This window comes from Rhinoderma darwinii, unplaced genomic scaffold (assembly GCF_050947455.1).
Source record: "Rhinoderma darwinii isolate aRhiDar2 unplaced genomic scaffold, aRhiDar2.hap1 Scaffold_927, whole genome shotgun sequence".
NCBI classification, from domain to species: Eukaryota; Metazoa; Chordata; class Amphibia; order Anura; family Rhinodermatidae; genus Rhinoderma; species Rhinoderma darwinii.
Window position 1 is genome coordinate 61,367 of NW_027464500.1, and position 27,970 is coordinate 89,336.

At 42.8% G+C, this 27,970-nt stretch overlaps 1 protein-coding gene across 9 annotated transcripts in view; it reads right to left on the bottom strand.

Moving 5' to 3' along the window:
• LOC142732886 (gastrula zinc finger protein XlCGF66.1-like) overlaps window positions 1–27,970 on the bottom strand; it is a 95,318-nt gene that overhangs the window by 35,053 nt on the left and 32,295 nt on the right. For 3 of the 9 annotated variants that reach the window (XR_012879724.1, XR_012879723.1, XR_012879716.1), the window contains 2 exons: window positions 12,319–12,406; window positions 12,017–12,226 (listed from right to left, as the gene is read on the bottom strand). The exons of 3 other annotated variants lie outside the window; for them this stretch is intronic. The gene's annotated coding sequence lies outside the window, so the exon portion shown is untranslated. Of the gene's footprint in view, window positions 1–1,684; window positions 1,790–12,016; window positions 12,227–12,318; window positions 12,407–27,970 lie in introns of those variants that run through there. 3 more of the 9 variants (XR_012879718.1, XR_012879721.1, XR_012879717.1) reach the window with 1 other exon arrangement.

Sequence of the window (27,970 nt, forward strand, 5' to 3'; positions counted from 1 at the left end):
TTGTCTCTCCCTATTTCTCTGAGGGAGGTTTGGATTTAGTCCAGGTGCTGTATCCCCGTTCAATCTTGTTTCTATACCTTCATCATTAGAGGCTTGGGAAGAAATAGACCCCGATCTGGATCGAAATCCAGATCGTGTTCTACCATTCCTCCACTTGTAGACCCTACCTTGTAAATAATCATTATTATCTCTCTGGAATTTCTTAGTTTTAATAGAACAAATCTCATTTTCCCATTTTTTTAATTCTAATTCCAGATCAATATTCAATTTTTCGAGGGCCTCAGTAGAGAGATCTTTTATCAGGGTCACATTTATATCATCTATTTCTTTCTCTATTATCTTCAATGATGTGTTGTTGGACTGAATCAAAAGATCCATGTAGCAACGTGAACAAGTGGTAGAAAGTTGTTCCCATTTGTCGCATGTAACAGGGAGTTAACCGACGTCTCTTTCCTATAGACGTCGGTCTGTAATCTCCCCTCCTGATCTGCTGCAATAGATATATCTAAAAAGTCCACCCTTTGTCTGTCATGGACAAACATCAACTTTATGTTCCAAGTATTAATATTCAGATTGTGCATAAAGCTGACGAGTTGTAATCTTTACAATTGTGTTGTTACCACCAGGTTGCAGATACGCCCTTACTATATTACTTAGATTTTGTTACCTATGGTCGTTATCAGACATAGAACTATTGCCAGGGATTTCTGTTGGTGGGCAATTTCTATTTGCTTGAAGTCACCACACTGCCTTTTTCTTCGGATTCCCTTTGAATTTTATATATGTATTATTTTGCGTTGTATGTCCTAATAAAATTTGTAATTTTTTATCATATTTGTGGCGTAATGACTTATTTTTCTCCAAGTTTTCTATGATTTAATGAAGTTTGCTATGTTATTAGTATACATTGAGGTGCTCGGACACTTGCTAATGGCACCTAGCTTGCAACTTAACCTGGTGAGTCTTTATATTTAAATTATCTGTACTCAGATTAATCTGCAATCCTATGTAACACCACAGATAACACACAGTGATAACTCTCTGAGTACAGATAATGTCGTAGATGTTACCTGCAGTCCTATGTAACACAGCCAATAACAAAGTGATAACCCTCTGAATACAGATAATGTTGTAGTGTTACCTGCAGTCAAATGTAACACCACTGATAACACAGTGATAACTCTGAGTACAGATAATGTCGTAGATGATAACTATACCCACAGACACATATAAACTCACCCACACACAGAGGCATATATATAAGGGGCAGCTGAGTATATAAGGGGTAGCAAGGTATATAAGGGGAAGCAGGGTATATAAGGAGCAGCAGGGTATATAGGGGGCAGCACGGTATATAGGGGGAAGCAGGGTATATAGGGGCAGCAGGGTATATAGGGGGAAGCAGGGTATATAAGGGGCAGCAGGGTATATAGGGGGCAGCAGGGTATATAGGACGCAGCACAGATATCTTCATTTTATCTGTTCTACTTTAATATTGAACACACACTTTTACAAAGAGACATAAACACATACAGGCGCGCGCACACACACACACACACACACACACACACACACATATACACACACACACACACACACACACACACACATATACACATACAAACACAGAGACACATACTGTATACACACACATATACACACACAGAGACACATAGATTCTCACCATCTCTCCTTGCTGACAGGATCACAGGTTTCTTGCAGGACAGGCTGTGGGCGGAGCTTCCTCCTTTTCTCTTGCTCCTCGGCTCTATTTCCTCCGTGTGTGTAACTAAGAGAAGAGCACAGAGTAGAGGCAGAGCCCAGTGGCGCCCCCTACATGCTTGGAGGGGGCAGCGCCCTGTGCGCTCACACACCCCTAAGACCGTCCCTGCACAGGATACACCATTCACAATAGACTGACACTTGCAGTTCTGTAGAGATCACTTCTCAGCAGTCATCACAGGCAGGATTACATAAAGAGGAAAACATTTTTAACCCCAATGTTGCCGTTATGTGCGGAAAATGAAGGGGGGAATTTTTAATGTGAGGCACAGAGTCTTATGAATTTTGAACCTCGACGTGCCTCATATTAGTAGTAATTAATCCCATCATGTACCTCACACATTAACTCATGTAAGGAGAAAGAGGCAGCACTCTAGGCTGCCTCTTTCTCCTTACATTTGTATACCATTGGGGATTTACAAGTCGGATCCCTGGAGGCCGGCACCCTTATGCCCTGGAGGTTTTTGTTCTACTGTGCTGCCCATACACCTTCTCTCACACATTAACTCAATGTTGCCCATTATGACTGTGAGCTACATAATGGGATTAATTACTATTAATGGAGGTTCAAAATTCATAAGACCATGAGGCTCAAATCAGAAAGTGGAAGGACTTTTTATTTTTGGGCGTTTTTTTAATTTATTATTATTGTTAGCAAAGTATCATTTTGGTATCTCAAATTGTAATTCTACATGAAGTATCGGTATTGAAGTCCAAATTCTGGTATTGTGACAACCCTATTGTAGAAATCGCTTCTCAGCAGTCACCTCATTATCATCTCAGGCAGGATTACACTGACAGGTAACCCCTATATATAGATAACACAGGATCCACCATTTATAAGAGACTGATCCTTCCTGTTCTTTAGAGATCGCTTCTCAGCAGTCATCTCATTATCATCTCAGGCAGGATTACACTGACCGGTAACCCCTATATATAGATAACACAGGATCCACCATTTATAAGAGACTGATCCTTCCTGTTCTTTAGAGATCGCTTCTCAGCAGTCATCTCCGTATCATCACAGGCAGGATTACACTGACGGGTTACACCTATATCCTCAACATTAAAATTGCAGCACCAAGGAGGAAACGTTTTGGAATTGTGGAAATCACAGGCAGGATTACACTGACAGGTAACCCCTATATATAGATAACACAGGATCCACCATTTATAAGAGACTAATAGACCTCCATTCCATCCTCCATTGCCGTCTTGCTGTGCACCATGATAGCCTTTGAGAGCAGTGGTGTGTAGTCAATGGCACGTCTGGCTCATAGCCCAATGTCGTTCAAATACCTTTTGATGGTTTGTGTCGACACTGGTTGCGGCCCTAGGCTTTTTGATGTGATGTCCAATTTCACTTGCAGTACAGAGTCAATCATTATGCGCCATTCTTCCAATCAGACGATCTGTTCGTGCATATATTCGCATCCGCGCACCTCTTTCTGTCATTCCCGTTCGTTGTTTTTCTCCTAACCTCCGGGACACTCAACGTTGAACAGTGCTGACATCTCGGCCTAGGTGCGTAGCGATCTGCCGGAGTGATAAACCAATGTCTCTCAGTTCAAGGATTCTGTCTCTCTCAGTTTGCGACAAGTGGCGATAACGGGCACGTCAATGAACAGGAGACATTGCACAATCATCCCATAACACTTGATCCGATTTTTGAGGTTTCATGTGGCTGAAAAACTTTGCTCTCAATCTGGCGTTCATGCCTGTCCCACATGCCACACATTGGAGCTACGTAGGTACTTGAAAATGTGATAATTTGCAGATCTTCGACACCTGCTACTTCCTCGATTTGCATAACCTTATGGCTTGTCCTACTTGGTGTTGCAATTGCAATGTTGAGTGTAAAATGAAGGCCCAAAACCCGCTAGATACTGCTTTGTTTCTGAGGCCTGTGTTTGGGTCTAGTAGCACACTAGGGCCACATATGGGATATTTCTAAAAACCGCAGAATCTGGACAATAAATATTGAGTTGTGTTTCTCTGTTATCACTTGCTGTGTTACAAAAATAAAATGGATTCAAATTGAATTTCTGCAAAAATAATTGAATTAGTAAATTTCACCTCCACTTTGCTTTATTTCCTGTGAAACGCCTAAAGGGTTAGAAAGCGTTGTAAATGCGGTTTTGAAAATAGGGTGATTTATGGGGGTTTCTAATATATAAGCCCCTCAAAGCCTCGTCAGGACTGAACTGTTCCCTAAAAATAGACTATTGAAATGTTATTGAAAATGTGGGAAATTGCTGCTAAACGTATAGTTATGGTTTCCTGTTTTTATGATTTATTATTATTTTTTTTACTGCGGTGGCACAGGTTAGCAGAGGACACATGATCTGTGCGTTCCCTGCCGTTTCCCCATGTAAATCACTACAAACTGTGTTTAGGGTTTTTGTGACCGGGATAAATTCACAGTACAGGATGGAGCTGGCAGTGTGACACCCCGATCCCGCAAATGGCATTGTGTGCAGAAGCACGCTGTTCTATTAAATACAGCGCGTAAATTGACAGGCTGCAGGTGCGGGGACCAGTCTATTAGCTTGTTCATTTACGTGGTGCAGGCGGTAAGCCGTTTTAAAAAATATATATTTTAATTAAAAATAAAATGAAAAAAAAATTGTTTCACAATTTTTTTTTAATAAAAATTTTTCAAGAAATTATATGTACTCGAAAATGGTACCAATGAAAACTACAACTCATCCCGCGAAAAACAAGCCCTATCTATGAAAAATATAAAAAGTTATGTATTTCGGAATGCATCAACACAAAAATGACTTTTTTTTTTCCATAAAACATGTTTTTATTGTGTAAAAGTAATAAAACATAAAAAAATGTGATATTTGGTATTCCCATAATCATGCAGACACATTGAATAAAGTAACATTTTGATGTATGGTAAAAAAAATCAGAAACAAATGGTGGAATTGTGGGGGTTTTCTTTCTTTCGTCCCAAAATTAAAAGCTAATGAAAAAATGTTATGTACCCCCAAATAGTGGCATTGAAAAATACAACTTGCCACACAAAAACAGGCGCTCCTACATTGATGGAAAAATGAAAATAATATGACTCTTGGAATGTGAGGATGAAAAATCAAAAAATGCTTGGCCCTAAAGACCTACAATAGGCAGGTGTCATGATTTTTATTTATTATTATTATTATTATATTGCTTTTAATATAATGTAAAGAAAAAATTTATTTATTTGTGTTGTCACTTTCTACTTTTTAATGTATTCATACTTTTACTTCTATAATTTCTCTGCCGATTTTTTTTTCCATCTCTGTATGTGTTGATTAACGACACATACAGAGATGGAATACGGCAGCACAATGCATAGGACACAATGAACGGCTCCTGTCCATTGCCTCTGCTATCTGGCTCTGTACTGCACAGACGCAGGTCAGAGTCACACAGCAGAGAAGCTGTTTGTAGGGAGATAGCAGGCGCCATTATGAAGACCGGCTGCACTGCATGTAAGGTGTGTGTGTGTGTGTCTGTCTATCCCTTTCTCTCACAGACCCCCGCTCTCGTGACCTCCGACGGCCCCCCGTAGGGCCCCTGCCCCCTTGTCGCTAGATGTATTGTCAGTGTGGACAGTGTGCGAATCTAAGCTTGTCAGATGTAGTATAGCTGAGTGTGTGTCTCTGTCTGTCCCCCTCACAGACACCCGCTCTCGTGACCCCTGACTACCCCCCCCTGGCGGACCCCCGGCCCCCCCCTGGCGCTAGATGTATTGTCAGTGTGGACGGTGTGCGGAGCTAAGCTTGTCAGATGTAGTAGAGCTGAGTGTGTGTGTCTGTGTAGTAGAGCTGAGTGTGTGTGTCTGTGTAGCAGAGCTGAGTGAGTGTCTGTGTAGCAGAGCTGAGTGTGTATGTGTATGTGTATGTATGTAGGAGTTCTGAGTGTGTGTTTGTGTGTGTGTAGCAGTGTTGAGTGTCGATGTATGTAACAGTGCTGACCGTGTGTATGTATGTAGCAGTGCTGTGTGTGTCTGTATGTAGCAGTACTGAGTGTGTGTGTTTCTGTATGTAGCCGTGCTGACTGTGTGTGTCTGTGTAGTAGAGCTAAGTATGTGTCTGTGTAGCAGAGCTGAGTGTGTCTGTGTAGCAGAGCTGAGTGTGTCTGTGTAGCAGAACTGAGTGTGTCTGTGTAGCAGAGCTGAGTGTGTTTGTGTAGCAGAGCTGAGTGTCTGTGTAGCAGAGCTGAGTGTGTCTGTGTAATAGTGCTGAGTGTTTGTGTGTGTATGTATGTAGTAGTGCTGACTGTGTGTATGTATGTAGCACGTCTGTGTGTGTCCGTATGTAGCAGTGCTGAGTGTGTGTGTGTAAAGGATCTGCCAGGCACAGCTTCTGTATCAACGCCCATAGGTAATCAGTCTGCACCTGCTTCTATGTCTGTGAGACTGACTCCATCTTCCACCACTCAGGCTCTCCCACTCCTAAGCCTGCCATCCTATCACAGCCTGGCCAGACGGAGCTAGCTCCCGACCTCTGTCTATTTATACCTGCCTTTCCTGTTCCTCCTTGCTTGTGATTCTTCTCGTTTGGTTTCCTTGCCCTGCTGCAGCTTCTTGAACTATTTGTCCTTGCTTCATATCGACCCCGGCTTACTGACTGCTCTTCTGCTCTACGTTTGGTACCTCGTACACTCCTGGTTGACTCGGCTTGTTCACTACTCTCCTGCTCTGCGTTTGGTACCTCGTACACTCCTGGTTTGACTCGGCTCGTTCACTACTCTTGTTGCTCACGGCGTTTCCGTGGGCAACGGCCCCATTTCCCTTCTGTGTTCCCTTGTCTGTCTGTCGTGCACTTATTGAGCGTAGGGACCGTCGCCCAGTTGTAACCTGTCGCCTAGGGCGGGTCGTTGCAAGTAGGCAGGGACTGAGTGGCGGGTAGATTAGGGCTCACTTGTCAGTTTCCCTACCCCCGGTCATTACAGTGTGTGTCTGTATGTAGCAGTGCTGAGTGTGTGTCTGTGTAGTAACGCTGAGTGTGTGTCTGTGCAGCAGAGCTGAGTGTGTGTCTGTGCAGCAGAGCTGAGTGTGTGTCTGTGTATCAGTGCTGTGTGTGTGTGTGTGTGTGTGTGTGTGTGTGTGTGTGTGTGTGTGTCAGTGATATATTCTGCAGATTATTACACCACTGTCCTCTCTACAGATCTGCAGAACATTGCTCTGTCCTCTCCACCTCCTGACAGATACAGAGTGATATATTCTGCAGAGTATTACACCACTGACCTCTCTACAGATCTGCAGAACATTGCTCTGTCCTCTCCACCTCCTGACAGATACAGAGTGATATATTCTGCAGATTATTACACCACTGTCCTCTCTACAGATCTGCAGAACATTGCTCTGTCCTCTACTGACAGATACAGAGTGATATATTCTGCAGATTATTACACCACTGACCTCTCTACAGATCTGCAGAACATTGCTCTGTCCTCTACTGACAGATAAATAGTGATATATTCTGCAGATTATTACACTACTGACCTCTCTACAGATCTGCAGAACATTGCTCTGTCCTCTACTGACAGATACATAGTGATATATTCTGCAGATTATTACACCACTGACCACTCTACAGATCTGCAGAACATTGCTCTGTCCTCTCCACCTCCTGACAGATACAGAGTGATATATTCTGCAGATTATTACACCACTGACCTCTCTACAGATCTGCAGAACATTGCTCTGTCCTCTACTGACAGATACATAGTGATATATTCTGCAGATTATTACACCACTGACCTCTCTACAGATCTGCAGAACATTGCTCTGTCCTCTACTGACAGATACATAGTGATATATCCTGCATATTATTACACCACTGACCTCTCTACAGATCTGCAGAACATTGCTCTGTCCTCTCCACCTCCTGACAGATACAGAGTGATATATTCTGCAGATTATTACACCACTGACCTCTCTACAGATCTGCAGAACATTGCTCTGTCCTCTCCACCTCCTGACAGATACAGAGTGATATATTCTGCAGATTATTACACCACTGTCCTCTCTACAGATCTGCAGAACATTGCTCTGTCCTCTCCACCTCCTGACAGATACAGAGTGATATATTCTGCAGATTATTACACCACTGACCTCTCTACAGATCTGCAGAACATTGCTCTGTCCTCTACTGACAGATACAGAGTGATATATTCTGCAGATTATTACACCACTGACCTCTCTACAGATCTGCAGAACATTGCTCTGTCCTCTCCTGACAGATACAGAGTGATATATTCTGCAGATTATTACACCACTGACCTCTCTACAGATCTGCAGAACATTGCTCTGTCCTCTACTGACAGATACATAGTGATATATTCTGCAGATTATTACACCACTGACCTGTCTACAGACCTGCAGAACATTGCTCTGTCCTCTACTGACAGATACAGAGTGATATATTCTGCAGATTATTACACCACTGACCTGTCTAGAGATCTGCAGAACATTGCTCTGTCCTCTACTGACCGATACATAGTGATATATTCTGCAGATTATTACACCACTGACCTCTCTACAGATCTGCAGAACATTGCTCTGTCCTCTACTGACAGATACATAGTGATATATTCTGCAGATTATTACACCACTGACCTCTCTACAGATCTGCAGAACATTGCTCTGTCATCTCCACCTCCTGACAGATACAGAGTGATATATTCTGCAGATTATTACACCACTGACCTCTCTACAGATCTGCAGAACATTGCTCTGTCCTCTACTGACAGATAGAGTGATATATTCTGCAGATTATTACACCACTGACCTCTCTACAGATCTGCAGAACATTGCTCTGTCCTCTACTGACAGATACATAGTGATATATTCTGCAGATTATTACACCACTGACCTCTCTACAGATCTGCAGAACATTGCTCTGTCCTCTACTGACAGATACATAGTGATATATTCTGCAGATTATTACCACTGACCTCTCTACAGATCTGCAGAACATTGCTCTGTCCTCTACTGACAGATACATAGTGATATATTCTGCAGATTATTACACCACTGACCACTCTACAGATCTGCAGAACATTGCTCTGTCCTCTACTGACAGATACAGAGTGATATATCCTGCAGATTATTACACCACTGACCTCTCTACAGATCTGCAGAACATTGCTCTGTCCTCTACTGACAGATACATAGTGATATATTCTGCAGATTATTACACCACTGACCTCTCTACAGATCTGCAGAACATCGCTCCTCTACTGACAGATACAGAGTGATATATCCTGCAGATTATTACACCACTGACCTCTCTACAGATCTGCAGAACATTGCTCTGTCCTCTACTGACAGATACATAGTGATATATTCTGCAGATTATTACACCACTGACCTCTCTACAGATCTGCAGAACATTGCTCTGTCCTCTACTGACAGATACAGAGTGATATATCCTGCAGATTATTACACCACTGACCTCTCTACAGATCTGCAGAACATTGCTCTGTCCTCTACTGACAGATACATAGTGATATATTCTGCAGATTATTACACCACTGACCTCTCTACAGATCTGCAGAACATTGCTCTGTCCTCTACTGACAGATACAGAGTGATATATCCTGCAGATTATTACACCACTGACCTCTCTACAGACCTGCAGAACATTGCTCTGTCCTCTACTGACAGATACATAGTGACATATTCTGCAGAGTATTACACCACTGACCTCTCTACAGATCTGCAGAACATTGCTCTGTCCTCTCCACCTCCTGACAGATACAGAGTGATATATTCTGCAGATTATTACACCACTGTCCTCTCTAGAGATCTGCAGAACATTGCTCTGTCCTCTCCACCTCCTGACAGATATAGTGATATATTCTGCAGATTATTACACCACTGACCTCTCTACAGATCTGCAGAACATTGCTCTGTGCTCTACTGACAGATACATAGTGATATATTCTGCAGATTATTACACCACTGACCTCTCTACAGATCTGCAGAACATTGCTCTGTCCTCTACTGACAGATACATAGTGATATATTCTGCAGATTATTACACCACTGATCTCTCTAGATATCTGCAGAACATTGCTCTGTCCTCTACTGACAGATACAGTGTGATATATTCTGCAGATTATTACACCACTGACCTCTCTACAGATCTGCAGAACATTGCTCTGTCCTCTACTGACAGATACATAGTGATATATTCTGCAGATTATTACACCACTGACCTCTCTACAGATCTGCAGAACATTGCTCTGTCCTCTACTGACAGATACATAGTGATATATTCTGCAGATTATTACACCACTGACCTCTCTACAGATCTGCAGAACATTGCTCTGTCCTCTACTGACAGATACACAGTGATATATTCTGCAGATTATTACACCACTGACCTGTCTACAGATCTGCAGAACATTGCTCTGTCCTCTACTGACAGATACAGAGTGATATATTCTGCAGATTATTACACCACTGACCTCTCTACAGATCTGCAGAACATTGCTCTGTCCTCTACTGACAGATACAGAGTGATATATTCTGCAGATTATTACACCACTGACCTCTCTACAGATCTGCAGAACATTGCTCTGTCCTCTCCTGACAGATACAGAGTGATATATTCTGCAGATTATTACACCACTGACCTCTCTACAGATCTGCAGAACATTGCTCTGTCCTCTACTGACAGATACATAGTGATATATTCTGCAGATTATTACACCACTGATCTCTCTAGATATCTGCAGAACATTGCTCTGTCCTCTACTGACAGATACAGTGTGATATATTCTGCAGATTATTACACCACTGACCTGTCTACAGATCTGCAGAACATTGCTCTGTCCTCTACTGACAGATACAGAGTGATATATTCTGCAGATTATTACACCACTGACCTCTACAGATCTGCAGAACATTGCTCTGTCCTCTACTGACAGATACAGAGTGATATATTCTGCAGATTATTACACCACTGACCTCTCTACAGATCTGCAGAACATTGCTCTGTCCTCTACTGACAGATACATAGTGATATATTCTGCAGATTATTACACCACTGACCTCTCTACAGATCTGCAGAACATTGCTCTGTCCTCTACTGACAGATACAGAGTGATATATTCTGCAGATTATTACACCACTGACCTGTCTACAGATCTGCAGAACATTGCTCTGTCCTCTCCACCTCCTGACAGATACATAGTGATATATTCTGCAGATTATTACTCCACTGTCCTCTCTAGAGATCTGCAGAACATTGCTCTGTCCTCTACTGACAGATACAGAGTGATATATTCTGCAGATTATTACACCACTGACCTCTCTACAGATCTGCAGAACATTGCTCTGTCCTCTACTGACAGATACAGAGTGATATATTCTGCAGATTATTACACCACTGACCTCTCTACAGATCTGCAGAACATTGCTCTGTCCTCTACTGACAGAAACATAGTGATATATTCTGCAGATTATTACACCACTGACCTCTCTAGAGATCTGCAGAACATTGCTCTGTCCTCTACTGACAGATACAGAGTGATATATTCTGCAGATTATTACACCACTGACCTCTCTACAGACCTGCAGAACATTGCTCCTCTACCTCCTGACAGATACATAGTGATATATTCTGCAGAGTATTACACCACTACCCTCTCTTCAGATCTGCAGAACATTGCTCTGTCCTCTCCACCTCCTGACAGATACAGAGTGATATATTCTGCAGATTATTACACCACTGACCTCTACAGATCTGCAGAACATTGCTCTGTCCTCTACTGACAGATACAGGGTGATATATTCTGCAGATTATTACACCACTGACCTCTCTACAGATCTGCAGAACATTGCTCTGTCCTCTACTGACAGATACAGAGTGATATATTCTGCAGATTATTACACCACTGACCTCTCTACAGATCTGCAGAACATTGCTCCTCTACCTCCTGACAGATACATAGTGATATATTCTGCAGAGTATTACACCACTGACCTCTCTACAGATCTGCAGAACATTGCTCTGTCCTCTACTGACAGATACAGAGTGATATATTCTGCAGAGTATTACACCACTGACCTGTCTAGAGATCTGCAGAACATTGCTCTGTCCTCTCCACCTCCTGACAGATACAGTGTGATATATTCTGCAGAGTATTACACCTATAACCTTCGGACCCCCATAGAACACAGGTTCCCTGGATAAATTCCCCAATCTAGAAATGAAAACACTAAAAATGGTAAAAATAAATCTGTTTATTATAGAATCTGGTAGAATTTCTGTGCGGTTTTCTGTGGCTCCGGCCCTTTAACATGCGATGATCGGTGAGATGAAGAGGGGGAGGGTCCTTCTTCACCCGTGGATATGGCCGCCAGTCCACCCTTACACAGCTCGATCCTGGATCAGAAGAAACCGGAAACTTTTTTCATATTTTTCAAAGTCGGATCCTAGAAAAGGAAAAAATACAAATAAGCAAAAAAATTCACAAAACCTTCACCACAAGGAGAAGATGAAGACGAGCGGAAGACGTCAGACTTACCGGATCTCACGTCTGCTCATCACTGGAGGAGTCTTCATGGGAATTTCTGATGGTTTAGGTGGTAAAGACCACGATGTTGGGGTGACAACTGCAAAACAAACCAGAAATTCAGTGTCCAGGCGGCTGTAGAAGAGTCGTGAGGTGAGAAGATCATCAGTGGACGGCACTTACCTCACCTAAAGATGGTAAATGGGCCCCGAGCGGCAGATGGAAATAAGATGGCCGCTATCTCTCCCGGGGGTTGGGGGCCCTGATGGTAAATGGGCCCCAAGTGGCAGATGTTACTAAAATGGCCACTTTCTCTTTCGGGGGTTGGAGGCCCTGATGTTAACCGTAGCCCCCGAAAGGTCGTCCATCTCCACATCAGGAGCTGGAAATTGGCGTCCGCCAACCTCCATCTTCCCATCCTCCATCTCCACGTCCTCTGGAAACTGGCGTCCGCCAGCCTCCATCTTCTCATCCTCCTCCTCCATCTCCACGTCCTCCGGAAATTGGCGTCCGCCAACCTCCATCTTCTCATCCTCCTCCTCCATCTCCACGTCCTCCGGAAATTGGCGTCCGCCAACCTCCATCTTCTCTACAACACTCATCATTGGAAACATCACCATCCTCCTCTTCATATGAGACACGTCCATGATGAGAGCCAGCAAGAGAAACTGACACCGCGGTCAATGTGTGACCCCAATTTATAAACTTGATGATGTCACAACCTGAGGGCCATTATGTGCAAACGGAACACATGCAGATCACAGGCCCCGCCCTTCACATGACATCACGCTCAGATTCTCTAGAGGACGTCACGCTCAGAGAAATAGAATCTGCCCACATTCTAGATGACATCACAAGAAGCGTATCCCAGTGAACCGTTACAACAGAGCGGCCATTTATAACGTAATATGGTAGAAGAATACAGACAGTCGGGGGTTTTAAATAAAACATTTTTACACCGTTCACTGTGTGAGTCAAATAATGCTATGTTGTAATAGTTCCGGACTTTTACCGATGCAGCGATACCAATTTTATTATTATTTTGTTTTTACATTGTTCTTGGGGAAAAATGGGAAATGTTTTTTTTTTTTACACCCATTTTATTAGTTCCCCTAGGGGACTTGAACCAGTGATCATTAGATCACTGGTACAATACACTGCAATACATGGATGAGTTACGGAAACAGCGTAACTCGCTGAGCTACGCTGTTTCCGGAACTCCCATAGTAGTGAATGTCAGTTATAGAAGCAGCGTAGCGTGCTACTCTGTAGCCGTAACTACTATTCAGTTCTATGGGAGTTTCGGAAACTGCGTACCTCGAACATGTAACCAGAAAGTGAAGTGGCCGGAAGACCGCGGAGCCGGGTAAGATGGAATGGGGCTTAGGGGGCCCCGTTCTAGAGATATTACACCTGTGCATATGTCATAAATGTCCTTCGTAGGAAAACCAATATAAATGCCGCGGTCGCTATTGACCGCAGTATTTAACTAGTTAAACAGCGCCATCTCTGTTCCTAGCCGGTAGTGCAGCGTGTCAGAAGCGGACACCTGCAGTGTATGGGGCAGGCTCAGCGCGTGAGCCCGCTCCATACATCATCCCCTCCCCGCCTAATGATGTGCTGGCACATCACGGGTCGGGAAGGGGTTAAGTAAGGAGCGGTCAGGGGGCCCGACTAGAACACGCAGGGACTTTTTAGCAAGATTTATTCTTGCTAAAAACTGCGTCTTATAGTCCGAAAAATACTTTATATATATATTGATTGTAGATTTTGTCAATTGTATTTTTGGTACATAATTAACCCTTTCATGACCAGGGGTCATTGATGCCCCTGCGTCCAGGTCAAATTTTCCATTTCTGATTTGCACTTCTTTAGACGATAATAACTTTGCAACCGCTTTGAATATCACAACTATTTTAACTTTGGTTTTTACAAGACTTATGAGGCTTTCATTTTCTAGATTAGTTTAATTAATTCCATGTTTTACAATTTTATTATGAGCAGAAAAATCACCCAAAAAATTGAAAAAGAAACAATTTTGTAATTTTTTAAAATAGATTTACCCATGTTATTTATGTGTGTGTGCATGTGTTATATATATATACATATATACACATATATATACACATACATACATATATACACACACACACACACACACACACACATATATACACACACATACACACATACATACATACATACATACACACATATATACACATACATACACACACATACATACATATATACACATACATACACACACATACATACATATATACACATACATACACACACATACACACACATATACATATATACACACTGTTGCAGTTCTTTAACCCCTTAACGCTCCATGACCTACTATTAGGTCATGCTAACTGTAGCGTTCGCGCTCAGTGACCTAATAGTAGGTCATGGAGTAAACACGGCGCCGTTCGCGCGGGGCGCGTTCATGAGCTGTGATAGCTGCTGTTTCCGAAAGCAGGCTATCACAGCTCAATGTGCAGGGACCGATCGCGGTGGTCCCCGCAGATTAACCCCTCAGAAGCCGCGTTCAATAGCGATCGCGGCTTCTTAGGGGTTAATCCGCCATCGCCGGCCTGCTACACGATAGCGGCCGGCGATGGTGACTATGGCAACCGGACACCAAACAATGGCGTCCGGCTATGCCAACGACGGAAGCCTAGTGGGTCCTGACAACGTCAGGACCCACCATGCTTGCTGTCAGTGAGTAGCTGACAGTTCTAATACACTGCACTACGCATGTAGTGCAGTGTATTAGAATAGCGATCAGGGCCTCCTGCCCTCAAGTCCCCTAGTGGGACAAAGTAAGGCTGGGTTCACACTTAAATTCCGCTGCGGACACTCCGCAGCGTTAATCCGCAGCGGAGCCGTTTGTCCATTGACTTACACTTTAATTTAGCAGTGTTCGTTTAGACGATGCGTAAAATTCCGCTGCGGAGCATAGGCTGCGGAGCGGAATTTGGTGTCCGCAGCATGCTCTCTCTGTTTCGGAGCAGTGGCGGACTCATGGCGGAATTTCTCCATTGACTTCAATGGAGATTCTAATTTCCGCAATGAAGTCCGCAGCTGTCATGCACATGTTATGTGTGCTGCGGAGCGTATTGCTTTTTTGACATGACATTTCTTCATTCTGGCTGGACCTATGTATTTCTAGGTCTACAGCCAGACTGAGGAAGTCAATGGGGCTCCCGTAATGACGGGAGCGTTGCTAGGAGACGTCTGTAAATAGTCACTGTCCAGGGTGCTGAAAGAGTTAAGCGATCGGCAGTAACTGTTTCTGCACCCGGGACAGTGACTACCGATCCCAATATACAGCAACCTGTCAAAAAAATAGAAGTTCATACTTACCGAGAACTCCCTGCGTCTGTCTCCAGTCCGGCCTCCCAGGATGACGTTTCAGTCTAAGTGACGGCTGCAGCCAATCACAGGCCAAGCACAGGCTGCAGCGGTCACATGGACTGGCACGTCATCCAGGGAGGTCGGGCTGGATGCCGAAAGAGGGACGCGTCACCAAGACAACGGGCGGTAAGTATGAAATTCTTTGACTTTCACAAGGGAAAGTGCTGTCCCTTCTCTCTATCCTGCACTGATAGGGAGAAGGGAAGCACTTTTACCGCAGTCCGCAGCGGCCAGTCCGCATCAATTTTCTGCACATTTTGTGCAGATCCGCAGCAGAATCTGCAACGCAGATTCTGTGCGGCATTGATGCGGACAGTTGCGGAGGAAAACCGCCACGTGTGGTCATGCCCTAATAAAGTAAAAAAAAAGTTAAAAAAAGTTGTGTAAAAATAAGAAAATAAAAGTTTTAAGAGTAATAAAAGTAAAAATCCCCCTTTTTCCCTTATCAGTCATTTATTATTAATAAAAATATATAAACAAACAAATAAACTATACATAATTGGTATCGCCGCGTCCGTAACGGCCTGAACTACAAAATTATTTCATTATTTATCCCGCACGGTGAACGCCGTAAAATAAAATAATAATAGACCGTACCAAAATCACAATTGTTTGGTCACTTCACCTCCCAAAAAATGGAAGAAAAAGAGATCAAAAAGTCGCATGTACCGAAAAATGGTAATGATTGAAACTACAGTTCGTTACGCAAAAAATAAGTCCTCGCACGGCTTTATTGATGGAAAAATAAAAAAGTTCTGGCTCTTAGAATAAGGTAACACAAAAAGTGAATGATTGTTTACAAAACGTATTTTATTGTGCAAACGCCATAAGACATCAAAAAAACTATAAACATCTGGTATCGCCGTAATCGTATCGCCCCGCAGAATAAAGTGAATGTGTCATTTATAGCGCACGGTGAACGCAGTAAAAAAAATAGAATGAAAAAACAATAGTAGAATTGCTGTTTATTAGTGACCGCGCCACCTAAAAATAGAATAAAAACTGATCAAACAGCCGCATGCACCCCAAGAAAACTACAATGGATTCCTCAAGGGGTCTAGTTTCCAAACTGGGGTTACTTTTGGGGGGTTTCCACTGTTTTGGCACCACAAGACCTCTTCAAACCGGACATGGTGCCTAATAAAAAAGAGGCCTCAAAATCCACTGGGTGCGCCTTTGCTTCTGAGGCCAGTGCTTCAGTCCATTACCGCACTAGGGCCACATGTGGGATATTTCTCAAAACTGCAGAATCTGGGCAATAAGTATTGAGTTGCGTTTCTCTGGTAAAACCTTCTGTGTTGTAAAAAAAATGGTATAAAAAGGATTTTCTGACAAAAAAAAAAAGTACATTTCACCTCTACTTTGCTCTAAATTTCTGTGAAACACCTAAAGGGTTAATAAACTTTCTAAATGCTGTTGTGAATACTTTGAGGGGTCTAGTTTCTAAAATGGGGTATTTGATAGGGGTTTCTAATATATGGGCCCCTCAAAGCAACTTCAGAACTGAACTGGAACCCCAAAAAATAAATAAATAGAGGCAATACTTCGCTTCTTACATTATACTGATAATGAGCCGTGCCCACCCCGAGATGACCCCAGTTTTGACCGTTTGTATAAACGGAGACCCCTATTAGACCGTTTCAGTGCCCGGTTTTCCCAAGCATACACCCCGAGAAGTGTATTTCTATTGATGAGTCCTTGATACATTTTAAAGGGAGGGTTCAATTCCGCGAGTTCCTGCCGGGTAAGAGGGCAAGGTATGGCGTGAAGATGTATAAGCTGTGAGAGTGCATCCGGGTATACCTACAGGTTTAGGATATATGAAGGAAAGGCCACCCCCAAACCAGACTGCATCCTGGGCTACAATAGGTACATGGGAGGGATGGACTTATCAGATCAAGTCCTGAAGCCCTACAGTGCCATGCGGTGTGGTATAAGAAGCTGGCCGGGCACATCATACAGAGGGCATTGTACAATGCGTTACGTGCTACGTCGATGTGCAGGCCAGAGGGGAACTTTCCTGGAATTTCAAGAGGTGATTATCAAGAACCTAATCTTTAGGGACCAAGAAGGGGGGGGCACCCAGTACTTCTGGAAGCGGGGCCACACGCATCGTACCAGGGCGGCAACACTTTCCAGGAGAAGTTCCCCAAACCGGTGGAAAGGGAAAGAGTCAAAAGAGGTGCAAAGTCTGCTATAAGAGGGGGATAAGGAAGAACACAATATATCAATGTGACACGTGTCCCGAATAACCAGAGCTCTGTATGAAAGAGTGTTTTAAAATTGATCATACATCCCTTGATTTTTAATTTAGCCCAGTTTTACTTACCCTGATGCACTCCGCACAGCTTATCCCCCCTCGTCTTTCCCTTCTGAGCCCTGCTGTGTGCCCAGGCAGCTGATAACAGCCACATGTAGGGTATTGCCGTACCCAGGAGAACACACATTACAATTTAAGGGGTGTATATCTCCGGTGGCGCATGCTGGGCACACTATATCGGACACTGACATGCCATATATATATATATAAAATTGCAAATCTCACTCTGCACCATCTGCTGCGCATTATCTTTTACACAGTACCTGTGGGGTCAAAATGCTCACTACACCTCTAGTCTTAAGGGGTGTAGTTTTTAAAATGGGGTCACTTATCGGGGGTTTCAACTGTACTGGTACCTCAGGGGCTTCTGCATACATGACTTAGCACCAGAAAAGCTTCAGTAGGCCAAATGGTGGTCCTTTCCTTCTGAGCCCTCCCATGGGCCCAAACGTCAGTTTATCGCCACAAATTGGGCATTGCCGCACTCAGGACAAATTGGGCAACAAAATGGGGTATTTTATTTCTTGTGAAAATAAGACATTTTCACCCAAAACTACATATTATTGGAAAAAATTAATTTTGTTTGAATTCCCAGTCCAATTCAAATAAGTTATGTGAAAAAACTATGGGGTCAAAATGGTCACAACACCAATAAATGAATTCCTTGAGGGATGTAGTTTCCAAAATGGGGTCACTTCTGGTGGGTTTCCATTGCTTTGATACCTTTGGGGCTCTGCAAATGCGACATGGCACCCGAAAACCAATCCAGCAAAATCTGCACTCCAAAGAACACACAGCGCTCCTTCCCTTCTGAGGCCACCCATGGGCCCAAACGGCAGTTTATCACCACAAATGGGGTATTGCTGCACTCAGGACAAATTGGGCAACAAAATGGGTTATTTTGTTCCCTGTGAAAATAAGAAATTTTTATCAAAAATGACATCTTATTGGAAAAAATTTCATTTTTTTAATTTCACAGCCCAATTCAAATACGTGCTGTGTAAAAACTGTGCAGTCAAAATGGTAACAACAACCATAAATGAATTCCTTGAGGGATGTAGTTTCCGAAATGGGGTCACATTTTGGGGATTCCTACTGTTTTGGCACCTCAACACCTCTCCAAACCTGGCATGCTGCCTAAAATATATTCTAATAAAAAAGAGGCCTCAAAATGCACTAGGTGCTTCTTTGCTTCTGGGGCTTGTGTTTTAGTCCACGAGCGCACTAGAGCCACATGTGGGACATTTCTAAAAACTGCAGAATCTGGTCAATACATATTTAGTAGTGTTTCTCTGGTAAAACCTTCTGTGTTACAGAAAAAAATTGAATAAAATTGAAATTCAGCAGAAAAAATTAAATTTGCAAATTTCATTTCCAATTTGCTTTAATTCCTGTGAAATGCCTGAAGGGTTAAAAAACTTCTAAATGCTGTTTTGAATACTTTGAAGGGTCTAGTTTTTAAAATGGGGTGTTTTATGGGGGTTTCTAATACATAGGCCCCTCAAATCCACTTCAGAACTGAACTGGTAACTTCAAAAAAAAGGCTTTTGAAATTTTCTTAAGAATATGAGAAATTGCTGTTTATGTTCTAAGCCTTGTAACGTCCAAGAAAAATAAAAGAATGTTCAAAAAACGATGCCAATCTAAAGTACACATATGGGAAATGTGAACTAGTAACTATTTTGGGTGGTATAACCGTCTGTTTTACAAGCAAATGCATTTAAATTCTGAAAAATGCTATTTCTTGTAAATTTTCTCAAAATTTAGCAATTTTTCACAAATGAAGACTGAATATATCGACCAAATTTTACCACGAACATAAAGCCCAATGTGTCACAAGAAAACAATCTCAGAATCGCTTGGGTAGGTTTAAGCATTCCGACGTTATTACCACATAAAGTGAAATATGTCAGATTTGAAAAATCTAGGCTGTGTCACGGAAAATTGTATTTTTTATATAATATTGCTTTTAGTAGGTCATTAAAATAAATTGTATTTATTTGTGTAGTACTTTTTATTTTTTTCTTTCTTTTACGTCTCTATGGGGGCTACCATTTTTTTTTTCATCTCTGTATGTGTTGATTAACGACACATACAGAGATGGAATACGGCAGCTACAGTGCATAGGAGTCAATGAACGGCTCCCGTCCATTGTATCTGCTCTCTGGCTCTGTACTGCGCAGACGCAGGTCAGAGTCACACAGCAGAGCAGCTGTTTGCAGGGAGAGAGCAGGCGCCATCATGAAGACCGGCTGCGCTGCATGTAAGGTGTGTGTGTCTGTCCCACTCTCTATCTCACAGAACCCCGCTCTCGTGACCCCCCCCCCCCCGACGGCCCCCCCTGTAGTCGTGCAGGAGACTCTGTATAAAGGACACATGATGTAACTGTCCTGGGAATGCTGGGTGATAATATGCCCGGTGTTAGTGTGGTCACCTAGCTTTCCCAGACCCCTGTCACATTCCCAAACAGTCTCAGCACAACTAGAGAGATTTACCGTTCAGGGGTCTGGGAAAGCTGGGTGACCACAATTACCCCTCCTACTGGAGTGTGTTTGGGGATGTGACTAATGAACCTCTCACACTCCAGTAGGAGGGGTAATGGTGGTCACCCAGCTTTCCCAGAAGTAGATATAACCAGGAAAGGGCTGGATTGACGGACTGAGGGTGCACAGGGTTTTTGGTGATCCCCCTCTGTCATGTGATCGGACCTAGGTTACCGGTTCATCAGACGGGGTTCATATGACTATAAATCTGTCCATAACAAGAGACAGTGCACTCAGGACAAGCCCTGCCCTCATGCCGTAGTTGTGGTTCTGTCTGCAGTGATGGCGGTGGGTGGCTCTGACACCCGCCTCCCCCGTCGGGTCATCTCAGGACAGAAGGGGTGACCGTATTGGAGACACAGTGCCGCACCTGTCCTCAGGTTGTGTCTGGTATTGCAGTTCACCTCCATTGAAGTGAATAGGACAGAGCTGTAATACCACACCCGACCTGAGGACAGGTGCGGCGCCATGTTTTCCTGGACGACCCCTTTAACACTTTTCTCGTGTCTGCAGTGCTGTGTGTGTGTGTGTGTGTGTGTGACAGAGCGGAGTGTTAACTCGCGCCGCTGATACTTCATAGCCGCTTATCAGCTCTTTTGAAGAATAAGCGGCAAGCACCCCCCCCCCCCGCACACACACACACACAAACACGCAAAATCAAGTGTAATCAAGCGGTTTTTGATGTGGTTTTTATAGCAAAAAAGGGAAAGGGAGACCCCGCTGGCTGGCAGGCACAACACTGTAACAAAGTGAAACTAATCTGCGGTTAGGCAAAATAGAGAAGGGTTGCCCTTGTTTCCAGCCAGATACAGGAGTATTCAATAAGATAAAATATAACTTTTATTAGGTATGATTAAATAAGTAAATGATCAAAGACAAAACGACACTCGTTTAAAAACGAGCCAATGCTCACTGGCAGTAGAAGATCTGCATGCTGAGATGCAAACAGTCAGTCCAGTGTAATGGGTCAGTGTTTAGACAGCGTCTGCAGTACGCTGAAATTGCAAAACAAGATCATAGCAGCGGCTGACAGTCAGTGAGACATTGCGTATAAAACATAGCGAGAAGCCCCCCCGACATGTTTCGCTACGAACGTAGCGTCCTCAGGGGTTCATATGGGGCTACTGACGGCGTATTGTGGGTCCACACCCTTTTAAAGCCTCGGTCCGCCATGACAGTGGGCGTCGGTCCGCAGGGACCCAATGAAAAGAGGCTAAACAGACCGGCCGTCAATAGTGAGACGAGCGGGTCGTAAGGCCAATCAGAATGGCCAATGGACTGCACCAATCAGAAATCCAGGAGGGCGCGCCTGCGCACAAAAAGTCGGCGCACATCCTTAAAGGGTGGGAAGACCTTCTAACCGATAATTCTCTACGCATGCTTCACTACCCCTTGGACTTTGAAAAAAGTGCCTTTGATAAAATTAACCTCCAGTTGCAAAAGGAAATTGAGGATATTAAAATCTTCAGTACCACATCCGAATATAACAACTGTGAAATCAAACTACAAAGAAATATCGAAAGCCTGCAAAGAGAAATGAAGGAACGCAACACCGTAAATATATACGAGACCGCAAAGACTTTGAAACGGGACAAGCGTATTCGTTCCGTAAACACACACACCCCCTGTTATCCATCGTGAAATTAGATCTACTGACTACTCTGAATCTGATATCTCCGGTACAGATGACCCTAGGCCATCCCTTGAGGATAAGAGACTGGGGACAAAGCGAAAAACCAATAACAGGAGATATAATCCTCCAAAAAGAACCTTTTTACCTCAAAGTAAATAAACAAATATGCCCTATACAACCTGGCCAAGAAAATCCATCCAGAGTACCCATGTCGGTTCCCTCTTCTTCCTCCTCCTAAGCTTTACCCACTATGTTCACGACCAATATGGTTACCACCCCCTTCACAGCGGGGAAAAACACTGGACCATTGGGAGCAAGCATTACAGTGTCAAGTGGCACTGGGAAGAGTCCATCTACTCTAAATACTCCGTTTCCTTTTCTAGGACCACCCAATTTGGGATGGAATCAGGTGAGTTGAGGGACTTGAAGTCAGGGGACCTGATGACTAAAAATGACAGAATGCAGCTATATAATTTATCTTCTTTCCAACTGAACCCATATCAGATGGCGCTTCTACAGAAAGGCCTTTCATACCCTCCCACCCCTGGCTATGACGAATTCACTTGGACCAAATATCTACATTTATTTGCACGGAAGTTAGCTCTACTTAAACATTTTAAAGTTAACCCTTCTCCGAACACTCCAAATACTCCCAATGAATTGAGGACTCTTACTGACCTCGAAGCACTTCTTAATGAAAATGAATTTGGAGCTACTATGGCCACGGGTCCTTTCTCGTCTTTGCGACCAAAGTCACACATGACACCACCGTTCTCCCAATATGGCCACATCGACATATTTGTCAAGATGGTCAGTGCAGATCTACGAGGGTTAAAATACGCTAAATCCAAAGTCTTTGGTAACCTCAGTCATATGGAGCAGGTTGCATTGGATGAACTCTCTAAGAATGAATCCATCATTGTTAAGCCATCGTACAAGGGGGGTAACACTGTCGTTATGGATAGGGATGATTACACATCTATGGTCCACAGACTTTTAGATCATGTGTCCACTTATACCATTCTTGCAAAAAATCCTACCGAACAGTTCACTAGTGAATTACATTCCTTACTTTCGGAGGCGAAATCACAGTTTCTCATCACACAGGATGAGTTTAAAAGAATGTTTAATCCTAATCCAACCCTTTCAACATTCTACGCCTTGCCTAAGGTTCATAAAACATCTCGTCCAATACCAGGCAGACCTATCGTTTCGGGGAACGATAACCTCACGCAAGGGATTAGTTATAAGTAGATAAGATGCTCTCATCCTTTGTCACAGCCTTGCCCCCTATCTTAGAGATACTAAGGACACTGTCACCAGGATCCAGGGGATTTCTGTTACAGCCACCACCTTAATAGCCAGCATTGATGTTGAATCTCTATACACTAACATTAGACACGATCTTGGTTTAACTGCTGTTCAATATTTTTTGAGCACGAAGGGCACTCAGTTCCAAGCACACAATGAATTCATTATTTGACTACTTAAAATTCTTTTATCCCACAATAATTTTATGTTCCATGGCGAATTTTACCATCAAATAAAAGGCAGTGCCACGGGCACAGTTTGTGCACCCACATATGCTAATCTTTTTTTACGGTGGTGGGAAGATAGTTTTGTTTTCACGGATGATTTATGTTTTTTTACCTGTCACATTTTATTCTGGGGTCGATACATTGATGATATTCTTATTTTTTGGGATGGGGAGAAATCACTTTTCTTGGACTTTATGGAGATTCTCAACATCAATGACATAGGCATGAAATTCACTTACGAAATACACGAGAAAGAAATTAATTTCCTGGATCTCAAAATCTCGCTGGACCCTGGTGGCAGTGTGCACACCGACATCTATCGGAAGACTACTGCTACCAACAATTTCCTACATTGGGAAAGTTTCCACCCTCCGGCCCTGAAAAAGGGTATTCCCATAGGACAGTATCTCAGAGCGAAAAGAAACTGCTCCGATGAGAAGTCCTTCCAATCTGAATGTGACAAACTTTATGACAAAGTCCCTACATAGAGCTTATGCCAGAGCTAGAGCCATCACTAGAGGTGAGTTACTTTATGGAAGAGGGAAGATAAATGCTCCATTATCACCCCAAATTAGATGCATAGGCAATTTTGATATATGCTCTCCTCAGATTTTCTAAATACTGCAAAAACATTGGCCTATTCTTCAAGCTGAGACAACCTAAACAAAACCTCACACCAAAAAATGGTGTATGCTGGGGTCCCTTATTGCAAGTATACAACCTAGAAGCGAACCATGAAGGGACATAGCCCTTAAAGAAATAGTATACTGAATGATATACAAAAGTACAAAAAATCTTTATTAAATATAATCACCAATAACATATAGTTACATAGTTACATAGTTAGTACGGCTGAAAAAAGACACATGTCCATCAAGTTCAACCAAGGGAAGGGAAAAGGGAAGGAAAAATTTCTACACATAGGAGCTAATATTTTTTTGTTCTAGGAAATGATCTAACCCTTTTTTAAAGCCATCTACTGTCCCTGCTGTGACCAGCTCCTGCGGTAGACTATTCCATAGATTCACAGTTCTTACTGTAAAGAAGCCTTGTCGCCTCTGCAGCTTGAACCTTTTTTTCTCCAGACGGAGGGAGTGCCCCCTTGTTTTTTGAGGGGGTTTTACAAGGAACAGGATTTCACCATATTTTTTGTATGTGCCATTAATATATTTATATAAGTTAATCATGTCCCCCCCTTAGTCGTCTTTTTTCAAGGCTAAATAGGTTTAATTCTTTCAATCTTTCCTCATAACTTAAATTCTCCATGCCCCTTATTAGCTTCGTTGCTCTTCTTTGTATTTTTTCCAACTCCAGGGCATCCTTTCTATGAACTGGAGCCCAGAACTGAACTGCATATTCTAGATGAGGCCGCACTAATGCTTTGTAAAGTGGCATTATTACATCCCTGTCCCGCGAGTCCATGCCTCTTTTAATACACAACAATATCCTGCTGGCCTTTGAAGCAGCTGATTGACACTGCATGCTGTTATTGAGTTTATGATTTACAAGTACACCCAGATCCTTCTCAACAAGTGAATCCGCCAGTGTAGCGCCCCCTAGGACATATGATGCATGCAGGTTGTTGGTACCAAGATGCATAACTTTACATTTATCTACATTAAACTTCATTTGCCAAGTGGACGCCCAAACACTTAGTTTGTTTAAATCTGCCTGTAATTCATGAACATCTTCCATAGTCTGAACATTATTACATAGCTTGGTGTCATCTGCAAAAATAGAAACAGTGCTATTAATCCCATCCTCTATATCATTAATAAATAAGTTGAATAATAGTGGTCCCAGCACTGAACCCTGGGGTACACCACTTATTACCGGGGACCATTCAGAGAAGGAATCATTGACCACAACCCTCTGGATACGGTCCTTGAGCCAATTCTCAATCCAATTACAAACTATATTTTCTAAACCTATAGTCCTTAATTTACCCATTAGGCGTCTATGGGGGACAGTGTCAAATGCCTTTGCAAAGTCCAAAAACACTAAATCCACAGCGGCCCCTCTGTCTAGACTTCTGCTCACCTCTTCATAAAAACAGATTAGGTTAGTTTGACAACTTCTGTCCTTAGTAAAACCGTGCTGGCTGTCACTTATAATGCTATTTATTGTCACATAATCCTGTATATAGTCCCTCAATAGCCCCTCAAACATTTTCCCCACGATGGATGTTAAGCTTACTGGTCTATAATTACCCGGGGAAGACCTAGAGCCCTTTTTGAAAATAGGCACCACATTTGCCCTGCGCCAGTCCCTTGGCACTATACCAGTCACTAGAGATTCTCTGAATATTATGAAAAGGGGGACAGAAATAACTGAACTAAGCTCTTTAAGAATTCTAGGGTGTAACCCATCTGGTCCCGGGGCCTTGTGCACATTTATTTTATTTAATTTAGCTTGGACCATCTCTACATTCATCCAATTCAGTATATCAGCCGATATATTAACAGCACTGGCATCGGCTACATCAGCTACTCTTTCTTCAGTTGTATATACAGAGCTAAAGAACCCATTTAGTAACTCTGCCTTCTCTTGATCCCCTGTGATCAACTCCCCATTACCATTATCTAGGGGTCCTACATGTTCAGACCTGGGCTTTTTTGCATTTATATGCTTGAAGAATTTTTTAGGATTTGTTTTACTATCCTTGGCCACCTGCCTTTCATTTTGTATTTTTGCTAATTTTATTACATTTTTACAGATTTTATTAAGCTCTTTATATTTTACAAAGGCTACAGCTGTACCCTCAGATTTGTATTTTTTAAATGCCCTTTTTTTGTCATGTATTGCCCCTTTCACAGAAGGTGTAAGCCATGTGGGGTTTAATTTGAGTCGTTTATACTTATTACCTGTAGGAATAAATTTTGCACTATAATAACTCAAAGTAGATTTGAAAATCTCCCATTTATCATTTGTTCCATTATTTGACATTAGTTCTTCCCAGTCCATATCCTGAATTGCCGCCCTCATCCTGGGGAAATTGGCTTTCTTAAAATTAAATGGTTTTGCCCTCCCAGCCTGCGTTTGTTTTTTACAGTATAGGTAAAATGTAACTATATTGTGATCACTGTTACCGAGGTTTTCACGAACATTGACATTCCCAACAAGATCTGCATTATTAGAAATGACCAGATCCAACAGAGCTTCACCTCTAGTCGGGTCTTCCACAAACTGGCCCATAAAATTTTCCTGCAACAGGTTGAGGAAATGTCTCCCCTTTGCAGTTGAAGCCGAACCATGACACCAATTAATATCCCGGAAATTAAAATCTCCCATTATCACTACAGTACCCGCCTGTGCAGCCCGCTCCATCTGTTTATATATCTGACCTTCCATCTCCTCAGTTATATTGGGGGGTCTATAGATTACACCAAAAGTAATTTTTTCAGTGTTTACCTCCCTTTCTAGTTCCACCCACAAGGTTTCAACCTCCTCACAGTCTTCACCCACTATTGTCTCTTTCACACTCGCCTTCATATCACTTCTCACATACAGACATACACCACCACCTTTCCTATTTGTCCTGTCTTTACGAAAAAGTGTAAAACCCTGTAGATTTACAGCCCAGTCATGTGAAGAGTCCAGCCATGTTTCAGCAACACCAACTATATCTATATTTTCTTCCAGTATCAAGGCCTCCAGCTCCCCCATTTTGCTTGCTAGACTTCTGGCATTTGTGAACATACACTTTAACTTGCCTGTCAGTTTTTCACTTTTATTATCAGAAATGTGATTTGACATTAATCGGTCCTTTTTATTTACACTGATGTTTTGTAACGAAAGGATCTCCTTATCTTGTTGTCTAGTCCTCTCCCCACATTCTGTTTCTCCCCCCACCAATATAGTCTGACCCCTCTCTAACCTGGCTACCCCTTTTTTTTCTACATTGACCTCCCTCCTCAGCCCTAGTTTAAATACTCCGCCACCCCAGCTAGAATTCTCTCCCCCAGCACAGCGGGAATAAAAGATGGGATACATCATACACGGAGATATATACAGCAGGGTCAGATGGAATAGACCATAGACAAACAGAGTCAACCATACAAGGATGACCAAACCACGCTCAGATAGTTCATATGACAGAATTATAAACCCATGGGTATAAGGTAATAAGGCCCACACGTAGTATAGAGCTACCAGCTGATTATGACAATATGCAGAGATAGACAATAAGGTCTATCATTGC